Here is a 10689-nt window from a genome sequence, read left to right on the forward strand (position 1 = left end):
CTTTGACTGGTGCTCAAACAATACTGAGACAAGCAATCAAAAAACTGTATGAGAAGCTTTTTTCGAATGAAATGTTATCTTTCTAATGTCATATAGCGGAGCCTGATCACACTTACACAACGCAAGTTACGGTGATCTCAAGCCAACGATTTGGAAAATAATGGATTTATTTTTACTTGACTTTGTAATAGGAACACTTTATACGTATAGTATTAGGAGTTTATAAAAGTGTTCTTTGAAGTATTTTCGCTATTTCTTACTACAAATAGAGAGCCTATATCATAGACCGCTTGCATACAGCCATCCATAGTATGCACTCCACCTCATAATATTGCAGGCAAAGTTGTGAAAACACTTAAACATTTTATCTATTGCGTTTTTCCTACACCACTTTATCTATGTGCAACTAAAAAGGCATAACTTTGCAATCAGCCATTTATTTTTTACCGCCAATTTTTTACCGATTAGACCACCATATCGGCGATTGCATCGAAGTGCAAGCATAAATTGGTCGGCCGACATGAATTTGCACTAGTAAATTCTTTTCGTTTATCGGAAAGTGTAATCTGGGCGCGCATCCAAGCGATGAAAAGCAAAAGAGCAAACATTTCACTGCAAGCACAACCATACATACACATGCGTCAAGTAGGTGTCCAGCAATGGCGGTGGCCACAAAGCAAATGGAACAAGTAAGGAAGCGCTTAGTTCGGGTATAAACAAACATTTTATACTTTTGCCACTTGCAAGCATTAAAGCCGGGTTAGTAACTTCCAGCACATAAGGCCTTTTAGCCATGTGGGGTCTAGAGCGAGTTTTCACCCGATTTTATTCATTCGAAGCTCAATTGTGCATCGTTAGAAGAAAAATACTCCCAATTTTATTAAGACAACTAAGATATTGGCCGATATATTCCATATGAAGTCACACGGGAATTTGGAAGGCTTTGTATTAGGTATATGGGGGCTAAGGGATGTATTGAGCGGACTCTACGATATGGAAAGAATTCTCGATAAAAAGTCAACTATTAGCACTGGGTCCAAATATTCAGTTCCTAGGCGCTTGAACAGTTTTGGTTCGATTTATCTAATTTTTTTTAGTTATTAGGTGGCACATCTCTAATGCACATTTCGTGCAAAGTTTAATACTGATATAGTTTTTAATTCATTCTTGATTTATATACTGGAAAGTGAAAGTCTCAAATGGAATTTGAAATTGTGTTATATGGGAAGTAGGCGTGGTTGGGGTCCGATTTCGCCCATTTTCACACTGTTACATAAAAATGGCAGGAAAGTGTCATGTACCAAATGTTATTGAAATCAGTCTAGCGGATCTCGAGAAATGTGATTTCATTTAAAGTGGGCGGCGCCACGCCCAGTGTCCAATTTTGACCCCGGCTCCATCAAAGGCCTCTTATACCACCTCGGAGTAAAATTTAATATCTCTGGCGCATTTAGTTATTCATTTATCGCGCTTTTAGTAATTTTTAACAGTAACATTATATGGGGAGTGATCAGGGTTATATTCAGACTGTATTTACTTCTGGCGAATTTGATTGTTGTATCCTAAGCGGTTTAATAGAAACGTTTATTAAAGTGCGTTGCCACGCCCACTTTTTCATCAAAACATATTTACCAAAGACCGTTCCTTCGAATGATAAAAAAAAGTAGGGAACCTCAAAATGGATCAGCCTTTAAAACACGACCTGCCTGAGGAGCGGAATTTTTAGCCGGAAATTTTCCAACAATATTAACTTGTGGACTTGCCAAGAGTACCAGTATCTAGTGAAGGAGAGCAGGTGGGAGTGGGGCCTTTTTCTTCCGCACCTTAAGTGGCTTAAGAGATACATATGTACATTAAACGTATAGGCGAGGCCACGCCCCCTTTTTCAAAATGTTTGGTCACAGGAGCCCCTCGTTACTGCGATCCCCTGTGCCAAATTCAAGTTTTATATCTTAATTTAGTTCTTAGTTATGGCACTTAATACGTTTTCGGTTAATAGCGTTTTGTGGGCGTGGCAGTGGTCGGATTACGTCCACGCACTTTTTTAGCCAAGGTACTCGGATACCAAGTTTCATCAAGATATCTCAATTTGTATTCAAGTTACAGCTTTCACGAACAGACGGATGGATGGACGGGCGGGCAGACAGACAGTTACCGGGATTTCAACTCGTCTCATCATCGTGATCATTTATATATATATATATACATATCTATCTCGCTTAGTTTTAGGTGGTACGTCCAACCGTTAGGTGAACATAACTGTTGTACTCTGTAGCAACATGTTGCTAGGGTATAAAAATTGGCGCCTGCCAGCTGAACAGCTGCTGATATGGATGCCAATAAAAACGCAATCGTGCAACACGTTTCTACAGATAACTAAACATTTTTCCATACACATACATATGTATATGTATGTACATATTTATTTATGTATGTATGTATGTTTGTATGTATGTCTGCATGTACATATATATGTCTATGCACCTAAAACAGTCTGTGCGTCCATAATACGAAATGGCTGCCGGACTATGAACGTGCATTCGCATTTGAGAGCAGATTCCGAACAGATTAGCCAGTCAGTGGAGGCACCACCCGCAAAACAACACTTGCAGCCGATGTGAAATATGAACGAAATAAAGCGGAGAAGCAATCAAATTACAAGAAAATCTCATATAAAATCAAGTATCACTTAGCTAAATAAATAACGTGCAGAAAAACAGCTGATGCCGAGCGGCAGCCCAGCCACATTGCAGCATGTCATTGATATGTAATACTGTAAGTGCAAGCATACTCCGGTTTGTGTGTGCGTATGTGTGTGTGAGTGTGCTTTTGGTGGCCGACACGCCGTTTGTCTCAAATTTTGGATTGACCGCCAGCGAACGTGTTGTGAGCAGAAATTGCAATGGTCAAAAAGTAAACAAGCAGCAGCAGCAAACTGTTGGTAGTTGGCATTAGGTGGTGTTGTTGTTGCTGTCAGTTTTATTGTTGCTGTTGCCATTAGTGCGCAATATGCTTTTGTTCGCCAGCAACAACACGCCGTCTGCAAGCGCACGCTCACTCTCTGGTTAACGCCGCTGCCGCTGCTGCTGCGGCCTCTGCTGCTGCTCCGCAGCTTGTTTGCGTGTTTGTTTTGCTCGCTATTCGCCCGGCGGCCAACTCGTTCGCCTGCCTGATGGCCGTTGGCTGGTGATGCAATTCTGTTGACTGCCCATAGATGGCAAAAGCAACAATGTGCAATAACAACAACAAACTTGAATGTGTTAGCTGTTGTTTCGTTGTTGGTGCTGTTATTGCAGTTTGCAATGCAATGCGTGACTGGGCGCACACACTTGGCACACAAAGCGAGTGCGTGCGCACATACAAACGATTTGCAGTTGCTAGCGCTGCGAGCATGTAACATAATTACCGATCTATGTTTTAGCATTAACATGCATTACCTTATTTATGCATGTCATGTGACCTATTTTTTGCAGCAACCTTGTTTAATTTAAATTGCATGCCTTGAAGTTTCTTCAAGTTGGCAAACATTTTGGTTAGAAATGGTTTGGGAATTGCAACATCGTTGCACCAATGTTAATGCATAATTTTTTATGTAATATTTTTAATTATTTTATCGAAATTTAGTAACAACAATTTAAATGGAAATTTCAAAAAAATGCAATTAAAGTATTTTCTCGTTTTAAAATCACTTTTTCTAAGATTTCGTTGATCCATGAACTCGAGTTTAAGCACTATTTTGCTATTCCTCAATATATAATGTTTACAAACTCAGAATTTACCATATCAAACCCTTAAAGGTGTTGTCTGGATCCGAAGTGCTTTAACAAAATTATCTTATTTAGATCTACATCATATCTAGAATATTTTCCCAAATTCTCACGTTGATCCGAGTAATAGTTTTGGAGACACAACTTTGAAAAGTTGCGCGCTCTAGGTTAGCTATATAAAGGGTTTTTCAATAGGGAGCTACAAAAGGAGGCCGATGGAGACAGCAAATGACGCCATATTTTTCCCGCTCTTTTGACATTTCTCTTCAACTCCAGAAAATCTTTCATTTTTGCATTCATAGCTTGGAGCTCTTCTATTCAACTTGATCTTGCCACTTCTCTTCTTTTTCTTTGGTACGACAACCGTAGGCCAGTCTGGGATCGAGAACACAAAACTTCGCAAGTTGTCTTTACTCTTTGCGAGATCACGTCAGTTGTGCATCCCAAATGCATGCAGATCGTTATAAACTTGCTCTTCCATTGGATGCATGGGCGCCCTTGTTTCCGTTGCCCATCCATGCATCTCGTGGCGCTGGAGCATCATCTTCAATGTCACCGTAGAGCTCATACAGTTCGTGTTTCCATCCTCTATGGTATTCATCGTTCAAGCAAACGGCTCCAAAGAACTTACGAAAAGCATTTCTCTCCAATACTTTCTCGCCTCGGGTCGTATCTTACATGTTTCTGTATACCTTCTATCAAAAAGTATAAGGAAACGTACTTCGGTTCACGTTATTTAGACGTAGAATTTCGAAAAGGACGCTTGACAAACAGATCGACGCCCTTTACCTTTTGTAGATTTCACAAATGCTATCGGCAGCGCTGTTACGAGGTGCCTATTCGAAGCCATGTCTAAATTCTACGGTTGAAATTTAAAAATAAAGTCTCAGTTATCACTCCGACTTTACAAAGCCTAGAAAAAATTATTATTTGTGAATTGGCTATGCCTTTGAACCTGCCACAAATTGAGGCGGCTAATATCAATTACAGTCAATTCGTCTGTTTCGTTGAATGATAATCGAGATTCTTCAACTTTAGTCTGGCGAAAGCGAAATCTGGACAGTGGAGAAAGGGAGTTTCCACCTCATCTTCCTTTATGCAACTTTGACAAGTTGTGTTTTCAAAATCTTAATAGGATGAAAGCCTAAGTAGCTAGTTCTCCAAGTTTCCTAGTCTGTCTATTAATTTATTTACAGGTCATACTTTAAAAACTACACAAAATAGAATAAAAATGTTAAGCCACTTGAATGCCAATTGGACAGTGTCCAGTTAAAACACCTAAGTTTTCCTCTAGGGAGTGGTATAATATGGTAGACCTCTTACGTTTCTAACTTTGAGTTCACTGTCAGCAAGCACAAAACCAGCAAGCTGTTTCCGGGAAGTACATCTACTGTTACCTTGATGGCTGCCACTACTGCTTGAAGGACAAACGTCGTAAGATCTCAAGTTGTTCGGCATATAAGTTATATAAACATAATTATAATTTTTCGAAAACAAAGTGGAAATCGATTTTTGCATACAAAAAATAATATAAATCTCAACTAAAATGCAAAACAACTTATCATAAAAAAAATTGAGTTTTTTATTGCTTATGATTCATTTCATCATGTTACATTTCTAACTATATGTAACATAAAATTTTCAGCTTCCGCTGTCAGATATAACCAATATATATCCGAAATATAACCATATATGTAACCAATATATAACCGTTTTATAACTAAACCTCAAATTTTGTTTCAATATGAGTGGTTTCTATTATATCGTTTTTCTCCGCCTGTAAACTTATGTAAAGTGATATTACGTTATTTTGCATTTTAGGTGACGAAATGTTTTAAGCAACTGGTTCCAGCATTGACACTTAAAAATGTAACTCTTATTGTTACCTTTAAGAAATTAAACACGTGCAACACACACATTTCAATTACTATGAAAGTCAAGCACCAACAAACTATGTCATTGAAAACTTGCACCAAATGAAGACAATTTCAGTCACCATGCTTACACAGCCGAAGACGAGAAAATTATGAAAGACAAATATTTTTCGTCGGAAATTACGCCGCCACGCCGAGCTGGTGCTTTAGTAAGCGCGAAAATCTCAAAGAATTTCTTACAAACACACTTGGAACAATGAGTGGCTAGATTACAATGAAAGTTCACTGCTCAACACCCACACAAACGCACTCATACATATATACATATACATAGAAGAACATACACCGCTGTGAGCTGGCGAAATACGGCAGAGTTAAGTAATTAGTTTGTAAGACTTGGAATTGAAATGTGTCCGCTTGAATGAGCGCCCACTAAGTAGCTTCTTACTTCTTGAGAAGAAAGTATGCATAAGTAATTAGATTTTTTATTTTTTAATGCGGCAACTATGAAAGTGCAAAAAAGTATAGTTAAACCGAGCAGGAATTATACTCAGGCAATCATGAAAAATAATAATTAATTTTCTTTCATCAGCTTGAATTATTGTGGCAAAAGTTGAAACGAATAATGGAAGCATGGGATGCTTTAATCGAATGCCCATTTCACTAATTTGCAGACGTAAGTAATACGCGACTCGACTCCCACGCCACTGTTGGTGGTTATAACTTCGAAGTCATAGACAATTACTATGTCGGTCTTGGAACCAGTACTAACACCAACAACAACGTCAACCTCGAAATCCAACGCAGAATAACTCTTGCCAGAAGCTGCTACTTCGGACTGAGTAGGCAATTAAGAAGTAAAGTCCTCTCTCGACGAACAAAAACAAAACTCTTTAAGTCACTCATTATTACCCTCCTACTATATGCTACAGAGGCATGGTTGATGACAACATCTGTTGTGTCGAAGTTACGAGTTTTCGGGAGAAAGGTTCTGCGAAAAATTTCCACAGTTCGATATCAAAGCTGAGAATGCTTCGGCTTTAAATTCAAAATAAAAATCCTTGTCACTGAATACTGCTCTTTTTTGATCCTACAAAGCTGGTGTGGTGGAATAGATATGTATGGATATTAGTGGATAAAACATCAAACACTACATTTATAGGGGCAATGGTTTGTGAACCGATATTCTTCTAACATATCGCGAGAGTACTACTGTTGATACAAGTTTGTGTTCATCTTTACTTGAGTTCAAGAGAAGATGGCTGTACAAATCATAACACTATATGTATGACCAATTTTTTTCTGAGTATCGGACATAAGCAATTTTTTCGAGAGGTTATGTCATATCGTTAGTTTGGTCCAATAGCCAGACGAGTGTCATATCACATTTGGCTCAAATATGTGAGTATAGTGTTGAACTGTTGAATGCTCTAGACAAAAATCTGTTAACATGTCATCATTTCTTCTATATACCAGTTTTATCATTTAAGAGCACTGTATACATGTCAGGTTTTCTAAAAACTTTCAATATTATTTGAGATAACTTTCGCCACGAGCCTTTTCTTAAAATTTTCAAACGAACTGAACACTTATTTGAGAGAACTTTCACAGCAAGATTTTTGGTTTCACAAACCTGTTCAAAGGTCAATTTTAAGAGAACTTTAACCGCGTGCTTTTAGGTTTCACAGGCGCTCTCAGCGAATTGTTATCTTGTAGGGATAAGAGGGCGAAGTAAGTACAATGATACTGATGGCATTACTGACACTAGACAAGCTTAGATACTGGCAGAGTCTCCCAAGTCGGTAAAGTCGAAGATGAGTCCCGAAGCTAAAACAATCCATATAATACACTCCTTCTGCGAGGGAGGTCGTAACAATCACACGGCAGTGACAAGCTATCTATCCTGGAGCAAGCGGCTCGCGATTTTGTTAAATGTTTATATTTTTATGGCAGATCCGTAGGAAAAGGTAGCATAAATGACATTATTATCCGTAGTCATCAATTCAAAAATTTTTCGACAAAAGGTGAAAACTTCTTAGTCTAAAGTTCTAAAGTCCTTTGAATGGGATAAAAACATGTTTTCTACACTTCTTGGAGAATATCTGCGAATTATCGTGGTACGTATAATATATTTCGCCAACAAGCTCTATGCGGGACTAGAGAGAAATATATGTAAGTACATTCCGTCACCAAAAATGCAAAATAACGTAACATCACTTTTTAAAAGTTTAAAGGCGAAGAAAAAGCATCATAATAAAAAAATTCATAAAGAAACAGATTTTTAGTTTTGGATATAAAATGGTTATATATTGGTTATTTCAACTGAGAGCATCTTTCGATTTTTTTATGATAAGCTTTTTTGCATTTTAGGTGACGATATATACATACAAATCTCTCAAACTGCTATAAGGAACTTTCGAAGTGAAAAAACTACTGGCTGTGGACTTGATATATCCATTCACTGAACCGTTTTCAAGTCTTATTGATTTCCCATCATAATGAAAGATTTAAAATACCTCGCAAAGTATTTGAACTAAATGTTCTTCCTAATAATGGTTAGTCCACATCTCGGAAACCGCTTTGTGTGTCTCACAAATGAGGAGTAAAGTTTGCACGAGAATATAATAATGTTATAAAAACCAATTCCTAGGCATTATTGGATTGGTTTAAAAAGATAATTATGAAGAAAATAATGTATATGGCAACATGCTTAAGGGATTTAGTACTGCTATTTATTTACAGATCTATTGCATATTAATTACTTATTGTTAGCACTCACCACACTGAATTAAACAGCTATGTGCACCTATGTATTTATCTGCTGCCAAATGTATTCGCAGGTTCTAGAAGTTTTTGGAACAAGCAGAAGAAATCAACCACTTGGCGTTTGGGGAATGAATGAGATGTTGCAGGGAGCAGTTTCAAAAGCAAGGATTATTGTTTATTTATGCACAGTATACAAATAGTGTTGAACTTGGTTATCAGGCTTACTTTAAATATTATTTACATATTTATGCAGCAAGTTCACGCTTGTTTGGAGTTTTGTTGTTTTGATCTGTTTGGAGGAAATTGACACTCAAATTTTTGTTGAAGGCTGAAATATGATATTATCGTACGTAAAATCGTATTTGTTTCTGCTGTGTTCATATTTTATTTTATTTTTTACTTTTTTGCACTTTTCCAAAATTAATATTTGTTATATATTTTTTTTAATTTTTTTCATTTTTTTATAATGTGTTTTTTTTGTTTTTGTTTTTGTTTGTTAAAAACTTAACACTTTTAGTAGAGTTCTAAAATTCATTCTGTAGTTATAATATAATATACATATGTATACATACATACATATATTTTGTTTATGTTTCCAAAAATAATAATTATTTTAATTTTTTTTTTAATTTTTGTTAATTTCTTTTAGTTTTTAAAATTTTTGTTTTTTTTGTCAAAAAATTAACACCTTCAGTTCACGTTTGGGATTTAATGACTTTGTTATTGTTGTTGTTGTGCTCTGTTTAGTAAATTATAACAGTTATTACAATATTAAGTGTTACGGATATTATATCTTCAAATTTCAAATTTTTAATTAAGTTAGTGCCACTTAGCCTAATATTCTGTATACAGCTGACAAATCTAGTTGCCACAAATGCACAAACACACATGCACGTTGCACTTTCAGCAATAATTTTTTGTTTTGTTTAGCTTTGTTATCTTTCTAGTTGATTTTCTTGCATTGCATGCTATTTTTTGTTGTTTTTTTGCAATTTACAGTAAGTTGGACGCGCACTATAAACAGAGATGCAGAGACGGAGCGACACACAAACGGCACACCCGGCCACAGCGGTTGCAAATGCTGTGCTGCTGCCACTATTTTTGCAGTCGCCACTAATGGCCTGCGCTTGAAAGCCAGTTGCGGAAAGGCCAACAACAGCAAAGTGTGTAAGCAAAGAATAGACGAATGCAATCAAACCGAAGACAAAAAGCGCAGATGCTGAGCCACTGCAAACGCTTAAATCTTGTCGGGCACGTCGCTGTCGTCGTCTAAGCCGAGCGTGTAGACAGCTTTACATTGACACACATACACGCTTAGAAAAACATTAGTATTTTTGTTAGTTTTGTTTGTTAGTTAAAACAGTTACAACAACAATTAAAGCGGATTTTGTGGGCGCCAAACGCCAGCATAGCTCACTGAGTGCACTACGATGCACTTAACTTCGCCGCACCACACCCCCAAATGGGCGCGTCAACGCTTAGCGCACTTCACTAAAATTCGTTGCTGGTTCTTTTTTTGTTTTTATTTTTATTTTTTTTTCAATGCTTTTCACTACTAATTTTCCACTTGCACTTATTTCTTCTTTTCTTTGTAAATTTTGTTTAAATCAATGCCCGTTTTAATCATGTAATGCTAGTAATTATACTAATTATTTTAATTTATTTTTTCCATTACTCGTTTTATACTTTTTTTGAGGTTTTTTGTTTTCAAATTGACCATCTGCTATTAACCGTTCATTGAAGGTGGCCCGGTACGCATCACCCACGACCATTAGTCCAAGAGCTCGTATTGTAAACTAAACTTGCTAAGCATTCAGCAGCTAGCACTGGTAATTGGCCAAAATGTGTGCTGCCAACCAAATTGTACGAGTGTTCGTTTCCATGTTCGGGCTTTAACTGCCGTTTCAACTGTTGCTTGCGAACAAGTTCGCTGTAGGTTCGTTTTGGGGTTGTAATGTTGTGTTTTGTTGCGACTGGAAGGCCCGTGAGTACAGTGGCGCAAACTGGAAGAATATGTTATGGATATTTTATAATGCACACGACTCATACGAAGACCACACAGGCTAGACATAAATGGTTCCGTGGGAGAGTCAACACCAGAAATCATAGCCAAAATACAGCATATGGTTTTGGAAGATCGTCGATTGACTGAAAGAGATTTAGCGGAGGTTCTACACATCTCATTAGGTCATATTTGAAGTGAAATTTGGGGTTTTAGAAAGCTGTCGGTGCCGCATTCGCTAAGAATGGAACAAAAACATATTCCAATGCGACTTTCTCAG

At 37.2% G+C, this 10689-nt stretch overlaps 1 protein-coding gene across 5 annotated transcripts in view; it reads right to left on the reverse strand.

The window, feature by feature from the left end:
* LOC126751978 (uncharacterized) overlaps positions 1–10280 on the reverse strand; it is a 180444-nt gene extending 170164 nt beyond the window's left edge. For all 5 annotated transcript variants that reach the window (XM_050462488.1, XM_050462490.1, XM_050462492.1 and 2 more), the window contains exon 1: positions 8421–10280. The gene's annotated coding sequence lies outside the window, so the exon portion shown is untranslated. The remainder of the gene's footprint in view (positions 1–8420) is intronic.
* Positions 10281–10689: the final 409 nt, after the last annotated feature.

Source organism: Bactrocera neohumeralis, chromosome 3, assembly GCF_024586455.1.
Source record: "Bactrocera neohumeralis isolate Rockhampton chromosome 3, APGP_CSIRO_Bneo_wtdbg2-racon-allhic-juicebox.fasta_v2, whole genome shotgun sequence".
Taxonomy (NCBI): Eukaryota; Metazoa; Arthropoda; class Insecta; order Diptera; family Tephritidae; genus Bactrocera; species Bactrocera neohumeralis.